Source organism: Suncus etruscus, chromosome 1, assembly GCF_024139225.1.
Source record: "Suncus etruscus isolate mSunEtr1 chromosome 1, mSunEtr1.pri.cur, whole genome shotgun sequence".
NCBI lineage: Eukaryota > Metazoa > Chordata > Mammalia > Eulipotyphla > Soricidae > Suncus > Suncus etruscus.
The window spans coordinates 176,880,849-176,895,848 of record NC_064848.1 but is presented as its reverse complement, the minus strand read 5'-3'; the positions used below and the strand labels follow the sequence as shown (position 1 = coordinate 176,895,848).

The 15,000-nt window shown below is 40.7% G+C and overlaps 1 pseudogene; it reads right to left on the bottom strand.

Moving 5' to 3' along the window:
- Positions 1–6,783: 6,783 nt before the first annotated feature.
- LOC125995466 (uncharacterized) lies at positions 6,784–6,939 on the bottom strand (annotated as a pseudogene).
- Positions 6,940–15,000: the final 8,061 nt, after the last annotated feature.

The window sequence follows — 15,000 nt, the reverse complement described above, 5'->3', positions numbered from 1 at the left end:
CTTCAAACCGCTTACCCACCCTAGACTCCCAGGAACTTTCAAATCATGCCAATACCCATGCCTCACCCCAGAAATGTAGATTTAATTGGTCTAGGGTGGGGTAAAGCTTCAGGGTTTATGTTGTTATTATTTTTAAGTCTTCCCAGGGTTAAGAACCACAGTGGTAGGTGAATTACTCACCCTAGTTGAATTCAACACATTTCCACCCAAAGATCTAAAAAGACAGATGGTCAGTCAGGGAGTAAGATTTTGACAAGACATCAGACAAGATTCTTATTTCTAAACTATAACATCCTGCCACTCCTTTAGACATAGAACTTTTCCAGTGTTGTCTTTATTTTTTTAATTATCTTTTTTTATTGAGGTAATGTTGGTTTACAGGACTGTAAATGTTTATGTGTTTAGGGATGAAATGTCATCACATCACACACCCACAACAAAAATATCCCACCACCACTGTGCATTTTACCCCCTTTCAGCCCAGTCCCCAGACCTTGCCCCCTTGGTAACCTCTGTTCTATGATCAGAGTCCAAGGGTTTGTTTTTGTTGGACACTGTCTCTTCCCTTGCTTTATTTCTTTAGATATCACATATGAGTGAGATCATCCAGTATTTGCCTTCCTTCTCATTTATTTCACTTAGCATGGTCCCCTCCAGTTCCATCTATGTTGTGGCAAAAGGCAATGTGCCCCTTCTTTATCCATCATCTGTCACTGAGAACTTGGTTTGTTTCCAGAGCCTGACTATTGTAAATAATTTTATAATGAGCATACTTGTGCATGTATCTTTCTGAAGTGGTGTTTGTGTGCTCTTTGGATAGATACCTGGAAGTAAGAATGCTAGATCTTATGACAGATCTATTTTTAATTTTAGTGGGGGATGTTTGTTTGTTTTTGAGAAAAATTTTAATACTGTTTATCATAGGGACAGGAAACCTATGTAGGAACACTCCTACTGGCCATGTATAAATAGTTCTCCATAGTCTCATCAGTACTTACTATTTCTGGGATGAGTAATCTTCAGGTCTGAGATGATATTTCTTGGTCATTTTTATTTGCATCTCACTGATATTGAGTAATAATGAATATTTTTCAAGTAACTCTTCAACACTATATGTCTTCTTGGGGAAGTTCAGATATTCCCAATTTTTGATGAAATTGCATTTTTGTTTTCGTGTCACACCCAAAACATCACTCAGGGTTACTCCTGGCTCTAGTCTTAGAAATCGCTCCTGGCAGGCTCAGGGAACATATATGGGATGCCAGGATTCAAACCACTATCCTTCTGCATGCAAGACAAATACCCTACCTCCATGCTATCTCTCCGCCCCCTGGAATTGCATTTTTTATTAATATTGCCAAATATATGGCATGCAAATATTTTCTTCCTTCAGTAATATGACTTTTTTTTAATGTAGCAGAAACTTGAGTTTGATGTTATTTCAACTTTTTATTTTTGCTTTTGTTTCCTTTGCTGATGAACTGGATCCCAAAGACATCACTGAACCCATTTCTTTTATATGTTTTATGGGTTGAAATATAACCTGTAAGTCTTTGCTCTATTTTTATGAACTTTTATGTGTTCCAATATTGCCTGTGTCTATCAAATTTTTCTATAGCCACTAATAAAATTTTTCCCCTTTTAATTTTCTAGGATCTTTATGATAAACTAATTATTTGTATATGTGAGTATTTCTGGGTCCTCGATTCTATTTGATTGGTATGAAGTTCTACTTTATTCTAATACCACACTGTTTTCACCATTATAGTTTTATAACATTGTTTAAAGTCTGTGAGCTGGGGCCCGGAGAGATAGCACAGCAGCGTTTGCCTTGCAAGCAGCCGATCCAGGACCAAAGGTGGTTGGTTCGAATCCCGGTGTCCCATATGGTCCCCCGTGCCTGCCAGGAGCTATTTCTGAGCAGACAGCCAGGAGTAACCCCTGAGCACTGCCGAGTGTGGCCCCAAAACCGAAAAAAAATAAAATAAAAAAAATAAAAATAAAAATAAAAAGTCTATGAGCTTGCTGCCTCCATATTCTTTGTCCCCAGTATTGCTTTAAGCGTTTGGAGTCTTTATACAAATTTGGATAACATTTGCTCAAATTTCCTTGAAGATTTCTGTGTTTTTTTTTGTTTTGTTTTGTTTTGTTTTTTAGAGATAGTTGAGTCTATATAATGCTTTGGAAAGGAAAGTCATTTTAGTTATCTTATTTTTTTTCTAATCTGTAAGCAAGGATTATGGTTTCATTTCCTTGTCTTCTATTTCTTTTAATAGTGACTTCCTTTTATTCAATTGTAAATGGAATTTTTAAATAATACATGTAAGCACCTTGATTACAAACATGACTGTAGTTGGGTTTCAATCATATAAGGTATACCCCCCCTTCATCAGTGCAACATTTTCATCACCAATGTCCCCAATCCCTCCATTTGTATTTGAGACAGGCAGTCTACTTCTCTCACTCATTAACATTGTCATAATAGTTGTCAGTGTTGTTATTTTTCTTTTTTTTTTTTTTTGGTTTTTGGGTCACACCCGGCTGTGCTCAGGAGTTACTCCTGGCTGTCTGCTCAGAAATAGCTCCTGGCAGGCACGGGGGACCATATGGAGTGTTGTTATTTTTCTAAATGCACTCACCACTCTTTGTGGTGAGCTTCATATCGTGAGCTGGTCCTTCCAGCCTTCATCTCTATTGTCTCTGGGCATTGTTACAATAATATCTTTTATTTTTCTTAAAACTCATAGATAATTGAGACTATCCTATATCTATCTCTCTCCCTCTGACTTATTTCACTCAGCATAATAGATTCCATGTAAATCCATGTATATGAAAATTTCATGACTTCATCTCTCCTGGTGGCTGTATAATATTCCATTGTGTATATGTACCACAGTTTCTTTAGCCAGTAAGTGGTTTTTTGTTTGTTTGTTTGTTTGTTTGTTTTTTGGTTTTGGGATCACACCCGGCGGTGCTCAGGGGTTACTCCTGGCTGTCGCTCCTGGCAGGCACGGGGGACCAAATGGGACACCGGGATCCGAACCAACCACCTTTGGTCCTGGATCGGCTGCTTGCAAGGCAAACACCACTGTGCTATCTCTCCGGGCCTGGGTATTTTTTAAATTTCTTTCTCTTCTAATTTATTGTCTGCTTATATAAATGCCACTATTTTCTACGTTATTTATAAATTACTACTTTACTGATCTATTTTTCTCTGAGTTTTTTGTGGGCCTTTAGCATTTTCTGTGTATGCTATCATAACATTCACAAGTAGTTCTATATTTATTTAAAGTTTGGACCTCATTTGATTTTGCTTAATTGCTATAGCCAAGACTTCCAATGTTATGTTGAACACTAGTGGTGAAAGTAGACATCTTTCTGGTCTTAACAAAAAGCATTTTTGTCATTATGCCATGAGGCATAGACTTGTTGAATATGGCATTTACCAGGTTGAGGTATGTTCTGTTTCCATTTTGTTGAGAGACTTTTTTAAATCATAATCAAATAGTGGCTAGTCCAAAATTTTCTCTATGTCTATTGATGTGATCTTATTTTTATTTTTATCTATATGAATTAACAAATTAGCAGGTGTTAAGTCATACTTGCACCTCTGAAATAGATCCAGCTAAATTATAATGTGAGCCCTTTTAATGTATTATTGTATTCACTGTCCCCACAAGACTAATTGTATTCAGTTTACTAATGTTTTGCTGAGAAACTTTATATATACATTTATGAGAAATATTGGTCTGAAATTTTCTTTTATCCTGTACTGTCCCTGTCTCCTTTTGGAGCAGAATATCATGGTGACTCTCTTTAATATTAAAAAAAAAATTGGGGTCATACCCAATGTTTTTCAGTGCTTACTCCTGGCTCTCTTTATTCAGGGATATCTCCTGGCAGCTGAGGGGACCATCTGTGGTACCAGAAGTCAAACCCAGATTGGCCAACTGCAAGGCAAATGCCGAACCTACTATACTAACATTCTGGCTCTTAATTTTTTTTTCTTAATGCAATTTAGTGTAAGAACTAAGTCTAGTTATTATAAGTGATTACTATCAAGAATGGGTTGTTGAGAGTGTAGGAATAACTCATTTGCTTCTTGTAAGCAAGAGACCAATGATACCACAAGATTGATTCCTAGCCTTCCTTCACATATGGCAGTATGATTCCAGTAATTTTTATGTTTGCGATTACAAGTGCCACAAGAAAAAGTATGCAATCTATAGGACATACCAATCAAGTGTGTGTGAGCAATACAATTAAAGTATATGACTCAGCAAACAACACAACCAGGTTCATGACCCCTGTGATTACTACAGGTAAAGAATAACCACAACTAAAAATGCTAGCTCCATAGCCACTGATTGTACAACCCATCATCGAGCACCACACACATGTGTGAGGTTCCTGGTTATTGCAAAGACAAAAGAAAGGGTAGAGGGAAAGAAAGGAAAAAAGATAGAAAGGGGGCCGGAGCAGTGGCGCAAGCATTCAGGCGTCTGCCTTTCATGCGCTAGCCTAGAACAGACCATGGTTCCATCCCCCAGCATCCCATATGGTCCTCCAAGCCAGAGCAATTTCTGAGTGCATAGCCAAAAGTAACCTCTGGGTGTCACCGGGTGTGGTCAAAAAAAAACAAAACAAAGATAGAAAGGATTCCAGAATGGGATATTCTTAATTCTTAAAGGGAGAGTAATTTAGAGGTAGAGTATTTGCCTACATGTGTGAGGCCCTGAATTCAATCCTCAGTACTACCAACAACACAACAATGACAAAATTGGAAACTTGATAGGGAAATTAGAGTGTGGAAATCTAGAAGTAGGGACATCATGGTAGAGGAGATAGATATAATAGTAACAATACCAAGGCCACTCTAAGTACCAAACCAAATAGTTAATAGCTATCAACATCCAATGAAACTAAGCTCCAAAGGATGCACTTTAAAAAGTTTTACTTTAAGAACTTCTGAGGTGATCTTGTTTTCCTGCTTTTATAGGCCTTCCTGGTATCATCACAAAAAGGGCACAGCCCTTGTTTGCAAACAATTAGGTGGGAGCAGAGCAAAGTTACAATAGGTAGGTAGGGCACCTGCCTTTCATGTAAGTAACTTGAGTTTAATTCCCAGCATCCTATATGGTCCCCTCACCCTTCCAGGAGTAACTAACAGGTATGACCCCAAAACAAAACTATATATTTATATTTTCTTCCCACTATCTCAGAGGCAGCATGGTAGTACTCAGTCCATGTGGGCTCAGTGTGGAGAAAGCCTTGATGCAACTGTAAATATCTGGGCTTCTTTTATCCCCAAGAAAATGGAAAAGATGGTTTCTAAGTCTCCTTCCCTCTTTAGCCCCTTGGAGTTCAGGGGTCAACAATTCTTCTTGAATATATTACGTACATACATCTCCTTGTACCCTCTTGACTTGGGGTCTTGTTTCTCTGATTATTTAAGCTACTTTTTACTGGACTCTGAGGATGAGCTGATAATCAGGACACAAGATCTCTACCACAGGGTCATTGTCAGCCTACCAGACTGAGATTTGAGACTGTGAATTCAGAGATGGCGACATGGAAGTTTTCTGGGCAGTAGGTAACAGGGCCCACACCAAACCCTGGATCTTTGAAGCACTGTTATTATAGCTCTTCCTCTTCCAGGGTTGAGACCATAAACTATGTCACCTTGATTGTGAGTCCAAGAAGATCAGTCTGGGAAGCCACTGAGCACCTAAGGAAGCAACCTTTCTGCATATTCAACTTTCAAGTCTCCTCAAGCATATGTGGGATTTCCTAGACAGGGGTGAGGTGCTTGTCACTAGAGCGATATCCTTTCACACCCTCTAGTGGTTAGCGGGCAACCTGACATCCTGGAGAAGTGAGGTGACTCCCCTGGGCCTATAAAGTGAGCCTGTTATGCTGAACACCGTCCTTCGGGAAAGCAATTTGGCAATAAATATCAAAAGCCATAAACACAACCCTACCCTTTAACCCAGTAATTCCACTTCTGGGACTCTCTTCCAAGGTGATAATCCAAAAACAGGGGGGACCGTCAGTGAGCACAATGCTGTCTATTGCCTCATTATAATACCTAAAATAAGTAAATAATCCTGAATGACCCAAAATAGAAACATGGTCAAGCAAATTATAACCCAGTCATACATAACAGTAAGTATTGAGAAATTACCAGAAATTACCAGAAGTGGGATGGTCAAATATTGAATTGGAGATATATTACAGGAGTTAAAGTACTCTCCTTGCATGTAGCTGATCCCAGTTTGATCCCCAGCACCACATTGGGCCTCTACAGCATTGCCAAAAATGACTCCTGAGCACAGAGTCAGAAAGAAGCCCTAACACCACAGGATGTGACTTCTAAACAAAGCAAAAATCAAATAGCAGTAATAGTAATATTGAGACCAGAGTGTTCCATATTGTCTTCCCACCCATCCCTGCTTAAGTTCTCTGCACCTTCATTTTTCTTTTATTTTCTTTTTTAATTTTTATTTCTTTGTTTATTTTTTTTTTGTTTTGGGGCCACACCCGGCAGTGCTCAGGGGTTACTCCTGGCTCTGTGCTCAGAAATTGCTCCTAGCAGGTATGGGGGACCATCTGGGATGCTGGGATTCGAACCACTTGTCCTGGATCGGCTGCTTGCAAGGCAAACGCCCTACCACTGTGCTGTCTCTCTGGTTCCTCTTATTATTATTGTTGTTGTTGTTGTTGTTGTTATTGTTGTTGTTATCCCATGATTTGCCAAGCATTTCTTTTTTCCTTTTTCTTTTTTCTCTATGGAGACTGTCAAAGATTGCCATTGTTGACTATTTTTCAAGTCACCATGGCAAGGTATTAAGTATTGTGAGATACTGCGAAGTCTTCAATTTGCAATAATCACACCTCAGATAAACCTCTTTTGCTACAATACTGCCACTACACAAAACTTACCAAGCATTGCTTAATGTGTAAAGTGTAATAACAACAACCCCCTCAACGAGGAACAATGAGAAGAGCACTAGTGTTCAGAAAACCTGATATGTCTGTCACACAGCAGGCTATGTAGTCAATGGAGTTCTTTTTTTTATTTATTTTTTTTTTTGTTTTTGTTTTTTGGTCCACACCCGTTTGATGCTCAGGGATTACTCCTGGCTAAGCGCTCAGAAATCGCCCCTGGCTTGGGGGGACCATATGGGACGCCGGAGGATAGAACCGAGGTCCTTCCTTGGCTAGCGCTTGCAAGGCAGACACCTTACCTCTAGCACCTCGCCAGCCCTGCTATTTTTATTAATAAATGTTTGATAAGGTTTCCATTTGTACTGCAAGAGGGGAAAAACAATTGAAAATCTCAGTAAGAAAAAAAAAACAGGAAGAAAAATACTGAAAGATATACATCAAAGATTGTCAATGGTTTGTTTTCCTTTTGCGTTGTTAACATGTAAGTCTTGAGAAAGATGTACTAGAATTGAGCATGTGTTAAAGATAAAAAGAGAGGAAAGCATCTGAAGTTGCCACGGTCCACAGTTCAATCATCAGGTAAGATAGATAAGCAGAAAGGGAAAAATTAGAGAGTTGGGTGTTTATCCAGAAAAGTTACCTGGGAAACATAGTACACATACTAACTGTTGAAGACTGTTCAAGAGAAATGATGTCTTTTTTTTTTTTTTTTCAGGAGAATTGAATGTCACTGCCCTCACTCAGCCTCACTCAGCAAATATTCAAAGTGCTTATGGAGGGAGGGAAGTCAGAGGTCAGCAGAGAGGAAGGTTTTGGCCCCATCCTTTGCCCACTCTAACTATGCTTAAGATTGAATACCTTCATCCACTACTCCAGTCCTGCCTACAAAGCAAAATGCCCGTCCAAGAAAAACTTGAAGAGTGATAGGCACAGTCCACTTCCTCAATGGAGCTAAACATATTTCTGAATGTTGGCTCTATTAGCTGCTGAGAAGTTTCCAGAGAGAAACACAAATGACAGTTATGGTTTTATTACTTACTGAATAAAGTTCTACTCCCCTGACAGTCCTGGCATGGAGGCACCCAGTCAGCTTCTTACTCTTCTCTAAATGCAATAAACTTGTGTTTACTCATATTGTGGGGCCCTGAAAGCAGACCACCATTTCTGGTTCTCAAGCTTGAGGGAGATCGTTGAAACAATGTGCAAATTGAATCCAAATCCAAGGCCAAGAGGTTAGGGTCATCGGGGGCTCACAAATTGCTCTCATTTTCTTCTGTTTCCATTTGACCTCTAGATTTCCAGGTCAGAAGGGTAGGACCCGGATGAGGTGAGGTACTCAGAGAATCCAGATGCCACTGTAATCACCAGCCTTCTTTCCTTGGAGAGTTCCATCATTGCCTCCAAAGTAACTCTCTGTTCCACTCCCTGTTGCTGCATAATAAAGCTTAGTGGTATAAAAACCATCCAATATTTTCAGCATACCCCTAGACTCTAAGTCAGAAATTTAAAACAAGCCCAGCAGAGTCATTGAGTTTGCTCCACTGTATCTAGGACCTCATAGGGAAAATTCCTACTGGAACTGACCTGGGAGTTGGAGGCTGGGTTCATCTTCTACTCACTCATGCTCATATCTGGCCAAGGGTGAGAAGTGTGCCAAGGGCTGAAACCTCAACAGAAACTGTAAGAGGAAAACTGAACTATATCCTCTCTCTGCTTCCCCAGCTTCCTTACATTATAATGGTGAGGGTCCTAAGGTAAGATTTCCCTAAGAACCAAGTTCTCTAGGTCTAGACAACCCTTTGCTGTCTCTTCCTTTCCAGATTGAAAAGCAGCAAACTCAGACCTAGATTGTCCATGACAGATGTTTCTGTCACACTACTCCATCATTTTTATTGAAAAAAGAAATAACTTTAAGATGCCCCATTTGTTCTTTGTGATAAAGGAGAAATTTTTTTAATATTTTATTTGTTATTAAAAAACATCCTTACAATAGTATTCATGTTAATGCTTTAAAATGCAAATGTATTGCAAGTCTACCCCCACCTAAGTGCCAAAGACCCTCCCCATGCTGCCCTTGTGTCACTTCTAGAACATCTCTTCCTTCCCTATCTCCAGTCCCCTCTATTCCAACTTAGTATAGATAGAACATTTGGAGGCTGAGACACAGAAAATGGCTTAAAGTGCTTGCCTTGCATGCAACCAACCTCAGTTCAAATACTTGCTACCACATACATATGGTCCCTTGAACACAAAAACAGGGGTAATCCCTGAGTAACTGCTGAGTATGGTCTCCAAAAAGCTAAAAAATATTAATTTGTATACTACATATGAGTGAGATCATTCAATATTTGTCCCTCTATAGGAGTGCCTTTTACATGTAAATATAGCATATTCTTTAGGAAATATTTCTCCTTTCCCTTCCTCCTGTTTACACTGGTGTTTCAGTTGGAAGGAGTGGTATGCACATGTTTGATTGTGGTGTTTGATATCAGGTTTTGTCCTGGACACTCAGCCATGGTGCTTGCTGCAAGTCAAACTCCAATCCCAGTGTTCATCCATCTTTTTTAGCTGGATTGCTTTCCGGGGTATGGGTGGATAGCACTTAGAGTGATTACATATATATGGCTAAGGTGCAACCAGAAATTGCCTGTGGCTGATATCATAGGCAACATAGCTGCCAGGCACAAACAGCAGAGCTCCCAAAATGATGCTTGGAGCATGTAGGTGACACTAGATCTTGAACTCATAGCCTTGTGCTTACAAGGCAGGTGCTTTAGCCAACTGAGCCATCTGTAGGTTCCCTGAAACCATTTTTAGGAAAAGCAACTTGTCATTGTTGCTTTTTCCTTTGATATCAGGGAGAAGAAGCATCTTTCTGCCCAATTATATTTTATGTGAGATCATAAGACCTGGTTCCTATGAAGTCACTGCTACTACATAAGGTAAAGCACTCTTATTTTCTTACTTCTTCTTTAACACTCTAGAAAGTGTTCTACTGGGGGAAAGCAGATGTTTGCATATCACTGCCATTTTCGAATTGGTCCTAAAAAATTATCCACCCATCTAGTTCGGACCCCCTCTTATACCATGCAATATCTCTTCCCTGAAATATCTTAAGCGAACAAGGCAACCTTTTTCAATTGCCCGCAGGCTTAGTAGTTAACTGTCAGACCCAAAATATTTAGTCAAGTAGAATTTTCCATCAGGCTAAAACAAACCACCTTAGAAACCTACCTGGCCAGTTCCTTGATAGGACTAGGTATTCTTGAATTGTCTAAACCTCGGGCCTATATAATAAGAGTTACGTGAAAATAGAAAAATCTTAAAGGGTGCAGTGACATAAAACCCTAAAAATGTCTCTGGTCTATATCCCACTAGAATCCTGAATTAAAAAGAAATTGCTTCACACACACACACACACACACACACACACACACAAGGGGCCATTTTAATAAAACCCAGTTGGCTCTCATCCAAACTTTTTACAACAAAAATTTTGTAAATGCAAACTGAGCTTCCTTGCTTTTATCAAAGATGAGGCTTTTATTGAAGGAATTTCCTTGGTGGATTTAAGTCTGATTTTCTGATTGGCAGCCATTAAAAGGCAAAAAAAAAAAAAAAAGTAAATGAATGAAACTACAGAATAGACTCACAGCCAAAAACCAATCACATTTCAAAGCTAACTTCAGAAACCCCTCAACCAGCTTTATGGATGCAAAATTAGCTTTACCTATAGGTTCCTACACTTCAGAGAGCATATCAGGATTCCCTTCATTCCAGAAAGACAAGGATGCTTATGAGTTGACCTGCAAGTGTACTCCTAGCTTGAGGTGTAATGGCAATCAGTGCAGAGAGGCAGAGGCACCAAATGGTCTGTGTGAAGATGTGGAGGAAATGATGAGGTGCCTGAAGATGAGGACATGTTTCAGGAAGCAGAAAAAAAAAACAAAATCGGTCTGATAGTGTGGGGACCATTCTAGGCTTTGATAGCTAAACTGAGCTGTTTGAACTTGAATAGTTGGACAACAGGACATTTCCAACAATATCCCTCAAAAGTAGTGAGGAGTTTAAAGAACTTCATCAAGGAGGGTGTCCAAAGAGGGAGTAGAAACAGGACTTATGAGTGAGGAACAGTCACAGCCATGAAACAGCCAGGAAAGGAGACCTTGAGCTAGAAGAGACAGGAACTGAAGACCCATTGCCATTTAAAAAAAAAAAAATTATGGGCCAATGAGGTGGTGCTAGAGGTAAGGTGTCTGCCTTGCAAGCGCTAGCCAAGGAAGGACCATGGTTCGATCCCCCAGGGTCCCATATGGTGCCCCCCAGCCAGGGGCGATTTCTGAGTGCTTAGCCAGGAGTAACCCCTGAGCACCCAATGGGTGTGGCCCAAAAAAAATTATGGTAGAAAGAAGAGGTAAAGTAAATGCACCTCATATACACCAGGCCCTTTGCCTGGTCTGTATCGTGAATTGGGGGACAAAAATTTTTTAAATTAAAAAAAATTATGAAATATCTTAAGAAAAATGACTCCTGGATACCTCCTGGTCTTGCCCACATCTCCATCTTTAGAACTATTTCTGAACTATTTCTTCAGAGACATATCTTCTTGGACCTTAAGTTCCTCTTCAACTTCTTCCCCAGTTTCTAAAAATTTATATTGTCAACTTTGGGAGCATAAGTAAGACCCAAGTTGTTTGGAGGAGTTCTGGAGTATTAATGGGAACTAGTGCTTTTCTTCGTAATAGGGGACTTACCTAGCACTAAATATTAATGGAGTGCTGACCCAGGGTCAGTTCTGGCAGAGCATAGCTCCCCTTTAGGGATATCATGGTTCAGGGACCCCTAACTGGTAGTTTTTCTAACTGTGTTTGGTGGTCTGAGTCAAATCAGGCATTGTAGGGGGGTCACCAGGATACATAGTGCCCTTTCCTTAGTACCTGGGGTAGGAGTAAGGTCTGTGATGCCAGCTCTTTAGCTCAGGGTCTAGCACTATGTGCGTCCTACAGCATCTGCCAGTGGAAAGTGTGACCATGTACTTGAGTACTTGAGAGCTTGACCTTAGAAGGGAGCACCCCTTTCTCCCTTCTGCTCTGTCCAGAATCAAGCTTTCAAATTTTTTTTTTTTTTTTGGTTTTTGGGCCACACCGGGTGACACTCAGAAATCACTCCTGGCTCAGGGAACCATATAGGATGCTGGGGTATCGAACCACATTCTGTCCTAGGTCAGCCACCTGCAAGGCAAATGCCTTACTGCTGGGCCACCACTCCAGCCCCAACTTCTTTATTCTGTGAAAGGGGTCTTACCCAGTGGTGCTCAGGGCTTACTTCTGGCTCTGCACTCATAAATTGCTCCTGGCTGGCTCAGGGGACCATATGGGATGCCGGGATTTGAACCACCATCCATCCTGGGTTGGCTGCATGCAAGGCAAACACCCTATTACTGTGCTATTTTCATGGCCCTTCCAACTTGTTCTTTTGTTTTGGTTTGGTTTGGTTTGGTTTTTGGGCCATGCCGGTGAAGCTCAAGGGTTACTCCTGGCTATGCGCTCAGAAGTCGCTCCTGGCTTGGGGGATGCCGGGGGGATCAAACCTCGTTCTGTCCAAGGCTAGTGCAGGCAAGGCAGGCACCTTACCTCTAGCGCCCGGCCCCTCCAACTTGTTCTTTTAGAAAGTAAAGTTAACCATCAGGAAGGACTTCTAGAGGTAAAAGGCAAACAACTTTCCATCCAGGCAGCAAAGCCACATTCAAGGTGAAGGAAGAAGTTAGCTCTCCACTCACAGATGCACATAAAGGCATCTCCAGGTCCTATAACTGAAAGAAAGAAGCAACCCAGAAGAACGACAGAGTGTGTGAGTCCAATTTAAGACAAAATTCAAACTATGGAACTGGTAAAAGCATAGTTTTCAGGTCAGATGAAAGGGTGAAGAAAGAGAGATGAATAGGCAGACATAAGAGTTTTAAAGAATGCAAAGTCCTGATGCCAGCTGCAGGAGCCTCAAAGCTGCAAGAGGTGGCCACCCAAGGAACCCCAAAGTATAGTGATCCAGTAATTTAACTGGCCACAGAGAGCCAGGGGAGGCCTGTTGTTCTGGGTTTGGGAGGGATTAAAGAAGAAGCAGGTAGCAACTTGCTGATGCTCTATCTCCATCCCCACAGGTCAACAGGCTTTGCTCTGGTCTTTTCCCTATACCCCCAATAACTGCCAGACTTGGGGGGCAGTTGTCAGTTACAGGGACCATGCCCCAGTCCAAATGACATTAGGGGGGGTGTCAGCATCCCTTAAAGGTACATCGACTAGGGCCGGGCGGTGGCGCTAAAGGTAAGGTGCCTGCCTTACCTGTGCTAGCCTAGGACGGACCGCGGTTCGATCCCCCGGCGTCCCATATGGTCCCCCACGCCAGGAGCAATTTCTGAACACATAGCCAGGAGTAACCCCTGAGCATCACCGGGTGTGGCCCAAAAACCAAAAAAAAAAAAAAAAAAAAAAAAAGGTACATTGACTAATTCCCTTAAATAAATATATCAACAAAAGAAAATGAAATATTTGTGATATAATGTCAGCCATATGTCTCTATGCATTTATCCAAACACATAGCATGCACAGCTCCAAGAGGACCATAAGATGAGCTTCAGATAGATCTTGGCTAATCAGGACGAGTCACTGGAAATTCATCTTTATCTGGTGAGCTTTTATTTTTGCTTTTTGGGCCACACACTGTGACACTCAGGGGTTACTCCTGGCTCTGCACTCAAAAAGTGCTCCCAGCTTGGGGGATCATATGGGATGCTAGGGATCGAACCAAGGTTCATCCTAGATTGGCCACATGCAAGGCAAACTTCCTACTGCTGTGCTAGCCCCTCTCTAATGAGCATTTTGATAGCTAGAAGGCAGTGGTCAATTGGGAAGTCTCTATATCTTCCCTCAATTTTGAAGTAGACCTAAAAGTGCTCTAAAAATGACCTTCAGCCAGCTCACGAAATGAAGCTTACCACAAAGAGTGGTGAATTCAGTTAGACAAATAACTACACTAACAACTATCATAACAATGTTAATGAGTGAGAGAAGTAGAATGCCTATCTCAAATACAGGCGGGGGGTGGAGGAGGAGAGAGATGGGGGGCATTGGTGGTGGACATGTTGCACTGGTGAAGGGGGGTGTTTTTTTTATGACTGTAATCCAACTACAATCATGTTTGTAATCATGGTTGTTAAATAAAGATATTATTTTATTTGTTTTGTTTTTTGTTTTTTCGGCCACACCTGTTTGATGCTCAGGGCTTACTCCTGGCTAAGCGCTCAGAAATTGCCCCTGGCTTGGGGGGACCATATGGAATGCCGGGGGATGGAACCGCAGTCCTTCCTTGGCTAGCGCTTGCAAGGCAGACACCTTACCTCTAGCGCCACCTCACCAGCCCCAAAGATATTATTTTAAAAATAAATAAATAAATATGGCCTTCAGAGGAGGTTGCAATGTTATACATAAAACCCTACTGACTATAGTGCCACAGTGTCAAAAGTTATAAAAAATAAAAAGAGCTCTCATAGAAGTAAGTGGATGGGTAGGAGAGAAATGGGGAGGAGGCACAGTGATGAAGTGAACTAGAAACTGGAGAAGGGATTGATGTTGAAATATTGTATTTCCAAAGCCCAAAAACTTGGTCATTTACATTCAGTTAATAAAACAATTAGTAAACAAAAATGGTCTTCATCTTTTAAAAATATCTAATAGATATTTTTAGATAATATTGCCTTCTTGACATATATATATGAAAATCTACATTCATATGCTTATATACATTTTCATTTTTAAATGTTTATTAGATTTGTTCTTTATATGATCGTGGTAATATAGAACAATTGCTAACCATGAAGAGAGAGAAAAGAATATGACATTCACTCACAAGTCTACCTATGCCTAAACAACTTGTGTTAAGTTTTTTTATTTTGACTCTCATGTTTATCCTGCCCCTGCTCTGCCCTCGTAGATGCCATTGTCCTGATGACTGAGGGTCACACACACACCTGGTTGAGGTCTTGTACACTTGGATTTA